Below are 12,806 nucleotides of genomic sequence, written 5' to 3'. Positions count from 1 at the left end.
TCAAAATAAATAAATAAACATTAAAAAGTAATGTCCATGGCGTTGGTCAGAACTTCAGAAAAAAAAGTTTAAAATGTGAACAACAGTATTTCTAGAAAAATACTCCTAGTGCTTCACTATTAAGTAATGATATTGTTTCTTATAGTTTTTTTCATGAAAATGGAATTTTTTGTATCCATAATCCTAATAGATGTTAGTATATTACCTAAAGAAACACTGGTAGAGATCATTGCAACTACAAATCTTAATGAAAATTTTAGTTTGGGAATAGTCTTTCTATTTCATATCCTAAACATAATTGCCTTTAAAATCACAATTTCAACCCTATGAGGCTAGCAGTAGTTATGCTTTTAAATTGCACTAAAATTAAAATAAGCTTAAGAAAATAGTAGCAAGGACTAGAGGTCTAATGCCACTAATTTTAGTAATGTTAATCTGAGAATAACCCAAACATGTAAATCTTATGGGGTGTTTGAACACATTAGGAATGCAGCAATCCAGGGGACAGAAGATACCTGTTTCAGAGCTTTAGGCCACTATCGCTGCTGGAATAATAAAGGGCTAGTGCTGCCCGGCTTTATTCACCATGTTATTTTTAGCTTATTTCATCTTGCATGTTGTACGCTTTTTTGGTAAACTCTTTGTTAACCACTTTAGAAACAAGGTTGAGTATGTGTCAATAAATTCTGGGAATTTTTGAGCTGGGTGAACTATGAACAACTTAGGTTTGTGATAATAATAAATTATGGCTTACCTGGGAACTGAATCTCTGGTTTGTGTGGTGGTCTTTCTATCACTCCTCCACATTTTTCCTGTTTCATTGCTGTGTGGAGTTTCATGCTCATTACTCACTTAACGTTAACCCTTTTGGTCACTTTGGCTGTTGCAGATTCCCTCAAATACTGCAGTGGTTTATTGTCCTGTTAACCTTGGATTAAACCAGTTAGGTCTGATTTTTTTTTTCTTCTCTTGAATATATTTGATTGCTAATAGGTTACTAAAATATAACCTGTGTTTCAGGTCTCAAGTATCCCTTCATGAGATGCCTTTCTAGCCTATTTCATGTAAAAGTTGATATATCTTTCTGTAGGCCTTCCTGCATGATTATGTTGTTTGACTCATATGGCATTTATAGATTGCCTCATGTCCTATTCTTTTTTTTATTAAAATGCTTTTAATGTTTATTTTTGAGAGAGAGAGAGAGAGAGAGAGAGAGAGAGAGACAGAGTGTGAGTGGGGGAGGGACAGAGAGAGAAGGAGACACAGAATCTGAAGCAGGCTCCAGGCTCTGAGCTGTCAGTACAGAGCCTGATGCGGGGCTTGGACGCACGCACCGTGAGATCATGACCTGAGCCGAAGTTGGATGCTTAACTGACCAAGCCATCCAGGTGCCTCGCCTCAAGTCCTCAATGAGACTCGTATCACTTATGACATATTACATTGTATATTAATAACTTATGCTTTTCTTCTTTGTGCAGTCTTTGAAAAAAAAGCTCTGTACCTTATATACTCCTGTATTTTTCAGGAGCTTAGTGCTATTCCTTGTATGGATTAAGTACTGAGTTTTTTCATGTATTCTCTTCACTGAACAGCTTGCTTATTTAATGCTTATTTGAAAGAAATATTACTCCTACTGCCTCAGTAAAATGGACACATTAAACATATACACATACAGTTATCATACAGATCAAATCTTCATGCACTGTTGAGCGCATGCATTTTGTTGACTCCACAGTCATGTACTAGTTGCACCCCTAGTGGGGTCTTGACCATCTTTGTGCAAGAGGACAGGAGAGCCATAGTGGCATTAGGCTGTGAGAAAAGTTAATTCATGTCTATCCCCAGGGCAGTCAGGGTTGCTTTTTTGTTTTTTGTTGTTTTTTTTTTCTTTTCCTGGAGTTTGACTTGAGAGTAAGCACTAAAACCATCTCTAGAAGATTTTATATTAACATTGGCAAGAAACAAACAATTGACATCAGGCATAAGTCTTAATTTGCGTTATGCTTTTGGCGCATCTTTGCTGGGAAAATTATGCTAATCCTCACCATCTGCAGCTACCAGATGTGCCATTGAGAGGTGCACAAGTTCCTTTCCAGAAAACTGCTCGATGTCGAATGTCAATCATTCCAGTTAAAATGACAGCACCTACCATCAGAGGAGGGAGAACAACTACAATTCATGTTTTTTCTTTACCATCACATACAAATCAGGATGATTAATACTGTGATAAATGTAGCTGACAGAGGAAGACTAACAAATGTAGTTGTTCAGTCCATCTTTTGTTCTGTTGCAAAATAGCTATAGAATCTGTTAAAGACTATCTCATTGAATATACATGTACAGTGGGTGTGGTCACATTCTGCTGACTGCATTACATTTCTTGGCTTGTATGGTTTATTATATTAAGAGAATTGGCTGGAAGGATGTCAGCAGATGGTGCTAGGCACAGAGTAAGTTTTATCATTGCATAGTTCAGTATGCTTCCAGGAACTCTCTCTCAAATATGATTTTTGAAAATAAAATTGTTCATTTGAACACACTGACAGGTTCTTCCTGAGATTCTTCTATCGTAAAAGACATTGCCATCGGTTTACTGGAACTATGATTTTGTTCCTTTTGGTGGGGAGAGAGAGAACAAGAGAGAGTGAGAAGTGGTTATAATCGACTTTTATCTGAAGTCTTTTCGTGTTTTACCTGGGTCTGGATGTATCTACATTTAGACATAATAGAAATCCTTTATGTTTTAGTTTCATGCCTTTTTAATTTTGGCAGCTACTGCTAAACATTGCAAGAATGCTAAGGCACAGAAGTAAGTTGAACTGTTGAACGTACCAGGTACACCCTAAAATTCCATTGATTTCCAGAATATTAATGAATAGCAGTGTATGCCAGCCGCTGGAACTTACTGTGAGCTCTCCTTGCTCAGGAATGTGTCAGAGTGGGGAGCAAGTGTCTTCCTCTCCGCTCCCTCATTCTTCGCTCAAGTTCCTGCCAACCACACTGTGCTGTTGCCTAAAGAGGCTTTGTGTGGACCTAGGAGAGTATTTTCTCATAGCTCAGGTATTCTGTAAACTCGTTCCAACCATTGTATCAGAAAAAAAATGTATTTTGATTTAAATCCTTAGGGAATGGGGAATTTCCCCCTTAACTCTGCTAAGTGCTGTTCTTATTCTAGTTTTGTCAGGAAATGAGGCAGTTTTTAGTTGTTATTATGTCTACAAACTGCCTTTAGTAAATATCCAAAGCCCCCTGTTTGTGCTATATTGGTATATGGTGGTGTTCTTAAATCCTGAGTAAATGGTAATTTATAAAGGAATACGAAGGAAGAGCCAGCTTAGTCCAAAACATACGGGGTCCTCCGGATGAGGAGGAGATCATAAATGTTAACAGAATTATACTGCTTTGCCCTTTTTGAATAATAGTGCCCACCTACAGTTCGTCTCAGAGATAAATGAAACTATATGTTTTATTTTCTCAGGGCTGAGGAATAGAGCCTACTAAGAAAAACATTTACGGCAATTTTCACTCATCTCTTTGCCTTTGCCCTCCTTGTTCCCACCGCCTAGACATTTGTCACTTGACTTACACAAACTGGGCTCAACTCCAGGTGGATTTGTACTCTTTCTTCAGGCTTAATTTACTCATCTGCCTTGTGGAGTGCCATTTTTGACTTTTCAGGGAAGAATTCTATGCTTGCTTCATTCTGAACCCTAGCCTCCTTCTCTTCTACTCTGAGTGAACTCCTCCCATTGTTTAATAATAAGCTAGCATCTGTCTTTGTCACCTGTTTGAATCCTGATGTGTTGAGATTGACTTTTTTTTTTCTTTTTTCTTTTTTTTTTTTTAATTTGGTTAGATATACCTTTGAATCAGTCTCTGGAACATTTTAGCACCTATTAAATATTTGTTGAGTAAATGGATGAATAATGGTTATTATTCTTATATGGAGAATTTTCACGTATGGAAAATCATCTTTGTTATCTTCATCTTTAAGGCTCATGAGTGTATAACATTTCAGACTATAAATTCAAACAAAATAATTTGTGTCTATTTTAATTTTGAAATAAGTAATGTGTTTTTTAAGTTATCATTGGCATTGCTAATGTTAGGATAGAAATATTGATACAATGGTGTATACATGTATGTTTTCATAGTCTTATTACTTCTCTGTGTTTCAGTCCAGTTTTACATTTGGAATATTATTTGTCATGCATGTTTCACATTAAAAAAGGAGTTAGCTCATTGAAAATCTTAACAGCGAAAGTTACTTTTAAATTTTATTTGGGGCGCCTGGGTGACTCAGTCGGTCAAGCGTCTGACTTCAACTCAGGTCACGATCTCACGGTCCTTTGAGCCCCGCGTCGGGCTCTGGGCTGATGGCTCAGAGCCTGGAGCCTGCTTCGGATTCTGTGTCTCCCTCTCTCTCTGCCCTTCCCCTGTTCATGCTCTGTCTCTCTCTGTCTCAAAAATAAATAAACGTTAAAAAATTTTTTTTAATAAATTTTATTCATATATGTATGGTACAGGCAGAACATGGCATACATTTTGAAAAAAATTTTTAATCCCAATGTCAGTAAATTATTCGTGACATTTTTATCTGTACCCCTGCATATCTTTTAAAACGTGTTTATGTACAAACTTTTAAGCAAAAACATCGCACTGTACATATTGTTCTTTAACTGAGCATCATTTTTGAGTTGACAAAATTACCCAAAACATTTTAGGGTAGAAGTTGCCATTTGATGAGCATCTCTGCAGATGATGCTCTCATTGAAACTAGAAGGTCAACCATATGGAGAGGTTAAAAATAAAATCTGCTGGCCTTCAAAATCCTCTTATCAGCCACCTAACGGGGTCAGATACTGACAATGATGCATCTGAGAGCAGTGAGTAAAGACAGATTGCAGAAGTTTCATAATTGTGAATTGTGTTCTCAGTTTATTCATTTTTGCTTATGTTTGTTCCCAGTCTTGAGGGTCTCTGGACTATGCACATTTAGGTGGCAAATCTTAGATGTAACCCTGAAGGGCTAGTAGTCATTTATATACTCATGCATGAAATAAAGTATTTTATGATATGTCAATCAAATATGCCCAGAAATCAGAATCAAGTTTTTTACCAAAGTAAGTTCTTTCTAAATGTAGCCAGAAAGAGCTACTTTGTCATTAAAATGAATATTCATTTTTAGAACAGACATGTTGTTTGGATTGTGTTAAACATATGTCTGTTAGTGAAAGTGTGAGTCACAAAGAAAATTTCATCTAAAAATAATATCTATAGAAAAAAACAATAAATATACACACAGAAAAATATTTCTTTTTTCTGTTAACTGTTACTTCTTTATTTTTAATGCTTGTGATATCATTTATTTATTTTCTGTTATTAGAAATAATGGGTGACCATATTCAGAGGTGTAAGCAACCCATCTATCATGGGATAGATGGATAAACCATATATAATATAATATATCAGATGAAATATTATTCAGCCTTAAAAAAGGAAGGAAATTATGGCACATGCTACAACATGGATGAATGATGAGGACGTTATGATAAATTTAAATAAGCCTGTCACAAAAAGACAAATACCATCTGATTCCACTTAATATGAGGTATCTAAAGTTGTCAAATTCATAGGAACAGAAAGTAGAATGGTGGTTGCCAGGATCTGAGGAAAGGGAGAAACAGGGAGGTGTTTAATGGGTACAGAGTTTCAGTTTTGCAGGGTAAAAAAGGTTTGTAGGTTGGTTGCACACCAATGAATATACTCAACTCTTCTAAACTGTACAGCTAAAAATGGTTAAGACAGTAAATTTTAAATTATGTGCATTTTACCACCATAAAAAAAGAGAGAAACTGGAGAGAAAGTATAATTTTTAGACTGGAGCTTATTTATTTTTAGCTATAATTATTTCTACAGAATATATACGTAGGACTCGTCTTAGGCCTCTGAAAAGGTTATGATATAATACATGTTACTGGTCAAATGCAGGTATATAAGAAAACCTAGTTAAGGTTCAGTGGCAGGTCACTTGTCCCTAAATTGTTTTATTTACTTTTGATGGAAAACACTGGACGTTGTAAATTGTTATTTGTGGAATAATTAAAAGCTAACTAAAGTATTGAAATCACTTTTTTCAAATATGTATTTAACAGAGCTCCTTTGCTTTTTTAATGGCTAGTAATTTATAATCCAGAAACATTGATTTATTTACATATTTATTTACTGCTTAGTATTGTGTTGGAGAATGATTTGGGTTCAGTTATTTGATGATGAATAATTTAAGTCTTGTCCTCAAGGAATCTGAAGTCAACTGGAGTGGAGTTGGGGGATGGGGAGAGTAACAAACAGAAAATTGTAATAAAGTACCATAAAGATTATGAAAGGGGTAAATTAAGAGTGTGATGGGAAAAGATAGGACGTTTTGAGAGTTCAGGGTTTCTGTTTTGGGGCTTCAAGGAACAGTTTATGGAAGAACCAGTAGCTTTGTTCACTGAGAAATCTAAGTTAATTAGGTGAAATGGTTGGAGCAGAAAATGGAGGGAACAGTAAATGCAGAGGCCTATGGGCAGAAGATTTTGTGTTTCAGTTTTGCTAGCGTAGTCCTGTATGTCTGTTGTCCTGGAGTGCGTGGTTTCTCTTTCACTGTTCTAAGTCCAGGTTTGATGGCCTGCCTGTAGGGCTCAGAAAACATGGCTTAGTAACTTAGAGTAGTTTACTGTGCTTGGAACATTGAGTTTGGGGTGGCGGAGTTAAGAGATGCCATAGGGAAGGAGAGGCTTTATTATGAAGATCTATGCCACCTTGTAGCATGATTCTGGTAAAGAACCGTGCCAGATTTTTATAGAGGAGATTATATAGAAAGGTACGTGTACTTTAACATTTTGATGCTGGATTCACTGAAGACAAGAGGTTGAAATAGAACAAGAGGCAGGACCATCAATAAGGTAGCAGTATAGTGGGGGCAATAACTGACATTGGTTGTAGTGATAGAAAGAAGTGAGTGAATTCCAGAGTTATTAAAAAGCTAGACTTGCTCTGTGCCACATCTATTGCAAGAATGAAGACCGTTCTCAGAAATCAGACTGTGGACATTCCAGAAAATACCAACATTGCTCTGAAGGGATGAACTTTTATTGTGAACGGCCCCAGAGGAACCCTGCGAAGGAACTTTGATTGCATCAATGTGGAGCTCATTCTGCTTGGAAAGAAAGAGTCTCTGAGTTGACAAATAGTGGGAGAATAGAAAAGAATTGGCTGCTCTTTGCATTGTCTGTGGTCACATACAGAACATGGTCCAGAGCTTCCGTTACATGATGAGGTAGATGTATGCTCACTTCCCCATCATCGTTGTTATTTAGGAGAATGGTTCTCTTGTTGAACTCAGAAATTTCCTGGGTGAAAAATACTTCTGTGGGCTTCAGATGAGGCCAGGTGTTGCTTGTTCAGTATCTCAAGCCCAGAAAGGTGAGTTTATCTTTGAACTAAATGACATTGAACTTATATCAAACTCAGCTGCTTTGATTCAGCAAGCCACAGCAGTTAAAAACAAGGATATCAGAAAAAATTTGGGATGATATCTATGTTTCTGAAAAAGGAACAGTTCAGCAGGCTGATGAATAAGATCTAAGTTGTCCAGCTACAAAACCAGCAAGATGTTGCAGGAGTTTTCAGACTTACTTGTGATACTTTTTAAAATATTTATTTTTTTATTTTTTGAGAGAGAGAGAGACAGAGACAGAGTGTGAGCAGGGGAGGGGCAGAGAGAGGGAGACACAGAATCTGAAGCAGGCTCCAGGCTCTGAGTTGTCAGCACAGAGCCTGAGGTGGGGCTCGAACTCACAAACTGTGAGGTCATGACCTGAGCCAAAGTCTGTTGCTTAACCAACTGAGCCACCCAGGTGCCCATGTGATATTTTAAAGATGCAATAAAAACTGTGCTGATTTGGGCTTTTTTTTTTTTTAAGACTTAAGATTTAAGATTATTGAGTGTGAGTTTGTGTGTATCTGTGTTTGTGGGGGAAGGAAAAGGATGACATTATTTTGGGGCAGCTCCCCATGGTAAGGACAGAAAAGGAAGGAGAGGGCTTGGGAAAACACAACCATCTTCACTGAAGATGGGGATGGATCCCCTTCACTTAGAAGGGGATGGATAAGCCTAGTGAGGGTCCATGAAATGGGACCAAAAGAAGTAAAAAATAAGGGCCTGAGTGGGGGAAAATGAAGAATTAACAGAGGATGAACAGCTCACAACCAAACCTAGGCAAACTAACAAAAACAAAACAGCAAACAAAGCAAAATTGAGCAGGGGTGGGTCGGAGAGGGAGGAGGAAAGCTCAGAGTGTCCTTTTAAGAAACCAAGGGAGCAGGGTGTTTTGGGAATGGAGCCTATCAGGGAAGGCTTTGGCAGCAAGGTCTGGGTGGTGTGCTTGGTGGAAGGCATTTTAGGAGTGCCGTGGGGCTCAGGGCAGGTTGAAACGGGTTGCTGAGTTACATGAGAAGTGGAGGCTAGGAGCCAAGACAACCATTTCAAGAATTTTTACTGTAAGGAGGAGGAGACAATAGAGTAGAAAGAATTATACTAGAGAGGATATGATAATATAATTTCATCTTTATTTATTAAAAATTTTTATTGTGATAAAGTATACAGAACATAAATTTATCACTGTATTCATTTTATGTATACAGTTCAGTGGCATTAAGTAGATTCGTGATGTTGTGCTATCAACACCACCGTCTAATTCCAGAACTTTTTCAGTCTCCCGAACAGAAACTCTTTACCGGTTAGACAGTAACTTTCCATTCCTTCCTCCCTCTAACCCCTGGTAACTTCTAATGTCTTTCTGTGTCTCTTAACTTGCCCATTCTAGATATTACAAATAAGTGGAATTATCCAGTATTTGGGTCTGGTTCGTTTCACTTAACCTAATGTTTTAAAGGCTCATCTTTGAGGGGCGCCTGGGTGGCTCAGTTAGTTAAGCATCCAACTCTTGATTTCGGCTCATGTGATCTCACGGTTGTGAGCTGGAGCCCCGCATCAGGCTCTGCACTGGCAGCACAAGCCTGCTTTGGATTCTCTCTGTCCTTCTCTTTCAGCCCCTCCTCTGCTGTCTCTCAAAATAAATAAAAAATAAACTTTATAAAAAGGCTCATCTGTGTTGTAGTATATGTCAAAACTTTACTCTTTTTTATGGTTGACTAGGATCCCGTTATATGTGTATGCTACAGTTTGTTTACAGATTCATCTGCAGACACGTGGGTTGTTTCTGCCTTTGGGCTATTGTGAATAATACTGCTATGAACATGGGTGTAAAAGTATCCCTTTGAGTACCTGTTTCCCATTCTTTTGGGTATATACCTAGGAGTGGAATTGCTGAGTCATGTGGTGATTCTATGTTAACCGTTCTGAGGATCCACCAAACTTTTTCATAGCAGCTACAAGTTTTACATCCCTCACCAGCAGCATGTCAGGATTCCATTGTCTCCACGTTATTGAAAATACTTGTTTTCTGTTCTAGGTATGGTTTTTGGACCTTAATAATGATAATACTTCCTCCCTTCTGGGCTTTTGTGGATTCCCCTGCCTCTTACTCCACCTGCCAATTTTATCAATCTGTGAGCCATTTTCTCCATTTTATAGGTGTAAAAACTGAGGCTTTGAAAAATTCAGAAGTTTGCCTAAGATAATTGCATTGTATCTCTCAGGGCAAAATCTTCACAGCTGTGAAGGCTTAACATACACATATTCATCATTGGTCCTTATTTTTCCCCTCATTGAACTAAAACCGAAACTAAACTAAACTAAAGCTGAAACTAAAATTAAAACATGAGCTAAAACTTAAAGCTGAAATGTGTAAGATTTACAAAGCAACCTGCTTATTCAGGATACATGCAGCTTTTACATATATACTACCAAGCAGTGAAAATATATGCTAATACATGTGGCAGCTGCATTTGATCAAATTGTTAGAGAATAGATCTTAATAACATTTAAAATAACTGCATGAATTTGATCTGTGAATGAAGAATTTTCCATTTTGTGTAGTCTTTAAACTCTTTTGAACACCCACACCATCGGCGAAAGTAAATGATACTGTAGTAATACAACTTATAAATTATAAAATAAAAATCTATTGTATAAAAGTAAGAATACAAAATGGAATAGTTTAATAGGAATAGAATCTCCATTTTCTTTCTCTGTATGTTGGGTTTTCTTGCCCATTTCTGGGGTGGGTACACCTCTACTTGTGTGCACTACTCATAAAAAAATGGCTAACAGCCATCTTGTGTGTTATGTTCAGGCACTTTTTAAAGCCAGTATTTAAAATATCCTTTGTGTTAAAGGGTATTTACTCAAATTAATTCACAACTGCATATTGAATATTTATGCACAAAGCGTTTTTGTGCATATTGTGATCTTGCTTTGCTCTCTGCAAAATATGCAATGACATTTAACTGAAACTATATCTAGCTGAAGTTCTCAAAGCTTGTCCTTGAGGAAGTACCTCTAATTGTAGGAGAAAAGGAGTATAAGCGACATTGAATTTACTTGTAAAGCAATGTTTGCAACCTTCTTCGAAAACTTATATTTAAATTGTCTTTGGAAAAGCGAATGAGATGATAATTTATCACGTGAAGTTGTTTGTGCTGATGTTTTGGCATTTTGTAGAAAAACATAAATACGTAAAACCTAATAGAATGTCAGGGGGAAATTGGCAAAGAACTGTATGTGATCTCGGGGGAACAATGTCTAAAATACATATATATTTTTTAATGACCTGAATTCACTTGAATATATCTGTTTTGACTGCTTTGGATATCTATTTGCTCCATAGCAACTACCACACAGAAATATTCAAGGGGGAAGAAAGAAAAGGAAGGTATTTGATATGGAGATTTTAAATGGCTTTTTGAGTGCAAGCAGTCAGCTGTTTTCCTTTTGACTGTAGTAATTATTTAAGAAGATTTGAAATGTATTTTTGTGGTTACATTTTAAGTATATTAGTAAGTTTTCCCTCAATGGTGTGTTTTTGTTTTTTGGGGGGGGTAAGAAATAAATGAATTTCCTCTCCTGAAGCAACATCAAATTCAATTTTTCACGGTCAGGATGTATGAATTTTATTCTCTGTGGCTCCAGAAAATCTAATGGCTCAGTGCAGGTGACTGTCTAGCTAAATTCCAGGATGACACCGATGGGTGAGAAGAGTGACATCATGGGAATAGCTTATCAATGAATACAGCCGCTGTTTTACTAGGTCTGGAATAAGGAAAACATGACAATTTTCCATTTGTCCAGGAGAGTCAAGAACACTTTCTAAGTGTGTTTCACATTTTTCATATACCCTTTTCACTCTTATTTTAAGAAGATTAGTATATGGTAATTTGGGCCAAGAGGCTTACCATTTCAGAACTGACTTGATTTCCAAACATGTTATCATCTCTTTTCGAAAATACGTTAATAAATGAGACTCACGAGGACCCAGACCTAGAAACAAACACCTGGCAGACAGTTCATGTAAAGCAGATAAGAGCACTTACTGTCACAATCAGAGAGATGGTCTAGATGTGCTCTTTCAGGCAATGATGATGATGGTGATGATGCTGGTAATAACAGCTAATGTTTGCTAAGAATTGTCTGGAACCTATTTTGCTAAGAACATTGTATGTATTACCTCATTTAATCCTCAGAACTTTGCATGTATTATCTCACTTATAATAATCCCTTTTTTATTTTTTTATTTTTATTTTTTTAATGTTTTTATTTATTTTTGAGACAGAGAGAGACAGAGCATGAGCAGGGGAAGGGCAGAGAGAGAGGAAGACACAGAATCCAAAGCAGGCTCCAGGCTGCTGGAGCTGACAGCTCAGAGCCCGACGCAGGGCTTGAACTCATGGACTGTGAGATCATGACCTGAGCTGAAGTCGGACGCTTAACCGACTGAGCCACCCAGGCACCCCAATAATCTCCTTTTTATAGATGAGGAAACTGAGACATAGGGCAAGTCACTTGTTCAAGATCACATATTTAATGGCCAGGTCAACTTAAGAACTCAGGCTTTTTGACCACAAAGACTGTGTCTACTATACTGCCTCTGATTTTGATAATAATGTTTTTGGCAGATGGTGATCACAGAAGTTGCTTTAAGTCACAAATTTCCAGTACTCTTTTTTTCTAAGGCCAAACCATGTAGCTTTTATCCTCCCCAAATTATAATATTTTCACTTCTATAGTTTTAAAGAGGAAGGTGTGAAAGTTTGAAATGTTATCTATTCTCATTTAATTTCCTACTTTACATCAAAAGCGTATCATACCCAGATCTAAATGTCATTACCGTTTGTTTCTCACACTTAAGAAAGGGAAAGTTTCTGCTGAGTTTTGAGCAGAGAGACTCACTTACAGGAGTGTAACCATGCTCAGCAAAGTTTTGGCACTTGTGTTTGGCAAAACATCCCAGGCAGATGAATGATTCACATGGCAGGATCACTGCTGCTCAAAAAGGTGCATTAATATGAATATTAGCACCTCTAAATGTTTGTGAAATAACCTTAATGGAAGGACTAGAATATTGACAAAACATTTTCAAAAATTTTTTCTATATTTAACAGATGAAGATACAAAGAGTAATTTATTGCAGAAATCCATGATGATTCAATTCCAAGTTGAATGTGATATCTATAATTATGTTTTAGAAGAGCATTAAACAATATGGATGTGATATCTGGTTTTTAAATATCATCGTTACACTGAGTTCTAAATATAATCCATCTATAACCATACTTACAACAGATATTACTATGTGACAAGC

General features: G+C 36.9%; 1 protein-coding gene and 1 pseudogene across 4 annotated transcripts in view; both read left to right on the top strand.

The window, feature by feature from the left end:
* PRKD1 (protein kinase D1) overlaps positions 1-12,806 on the top strand; it is a 332,060-nt gene that overhangs the window by 51,729 nt on the left and 267,525 nt on the right. The gene's annotated exons all lie outside the window — the stretch shown is intronic.
* Positions 5,360-7,759, top strand: LOC122468978 (annotated as a pseudogene).

This window comes from Prionailurus bengalensis, chromosome B3 (genome assembly GCF_016509475.1).
Source record: "Prionailurus bengalensis isolate Pbe53 chromosome B3, Fcat_Pben_1.1_paternal_pri, whole genome shotgun sequence".
Taxonomy (NCBI): Eukaryota; Metazoa; Chordata; class Mammalia; order Carnivora; family Felidae; genus Prionailurus; species Prionailurus bengalensis.
This window is presented reverse-complemented; position numbering and strand designations above follow the sequence as displayed.